A 1180-nucleotide genomic window follows, 5' to 3' on the forward strand; every position below is an offset into this window, starting at 1 on the left:
CAAAATCCTCTACAAATGCGGCTGCGCCGCTGGCCAGCTTACCGGTTCCCGCTGGGTGCTGGCAGTTCATGATATTGGACTTTGAGTTTGGCCTGCCAAAAGATTCGGCGGGCAACACGGGTGTAGTCGACCGGTTGAGCAAGATGGCTCATTTGGCGGCGGTGCCAGACGCCATTGACGGGGTCGGTACGGCAACGTTGTTCTTGAATCGGATTTTCTGACAACACGGACTCTTAAAACAATTGTCTCTGATAGAGTCCCCGTTTCACAGGATTCTAGTCGTCTATCTTCACGGCGCTAAGAGCCAAGTTTGATATGCCGACAGCGGATCATCCACATACCATTGGCCAAACCGAACGGGTGAATTGCGTCATCGAAGACGTTCTTCGCAGTGTATGCGCTGAGACGTCGAGGCGCTAAAGCGCCATGTTGCCACTCGTAGAGATTGCGCTGAACAATGCAGTGCAGTCGTCTACCGGCTACACGCCGTTCTACGTGAATGAGCTGGTTCACCCTCGCGTCCCGATTACGTCGCTATCCCATGGCTCAGGGCTTGGTGGAGGAGGAATGGCCGAATGGCTAGCTGATGTCAGCCCCCTCACCATCTGCAAAGAAGTCGATGACTTCTTGTCTACCTGACTGAGTGTCCTACGACACGTTCGCGATGCGATGGCTGATAGCCAAGACCTGCAGAGGAATATGCAGATGAAAAAGGAAGAGACAAACTGGAAAGCTTTATGGTCGGAGACCTGGTTTAATTCAACTCTACAACCTTCCTAGACATGTATCATCTGCTATATTCCAGGCAAAGCTTCGTCCACGGTTTATTGGACTGCTTAAGGTTTAGCCAAGCGGGGCCTAGCGTATACGCTGAACCTTCCCAAACGGATGCGCAACCACCCGGTGTTTTACTAAGGTTTTCTCAAGCCGTATCGGGATCCGGCGCATGTGAATGCGGAAGCGTTGGCGCCGGAGCAAATCTCACGAGCCCTCGGCCACTCAGAAGCTGAACCAGCAACAGGTTCTGAGCACGGAATGCAACATTCTTCATCTGTAATGGAGGCAAGCGCCCCACCGTTGCCTGCAGCGATGCATTTGTCTGCTCCACGGCTAGAAGTCGCTCCGACAGCGCGCAATAGTCCTTAAGGCGAGGCAGCCGGCGCACGACGCGCTCCAAATC

This window comes from Plasmopara halstedii (genome assembly GCF_900000015.1).
Source record: "Plasmopara halstedii genome assembly, contig: Scaffold_430, whole genome shotgun sequence".
NCBI classification, from domain to species: domain Eukaryota; phylum Oomycota; class Peronosporomycetes; order Peronosporales; family Peronosporaceae; genus Plasmopara; species Plasmopara halstedii.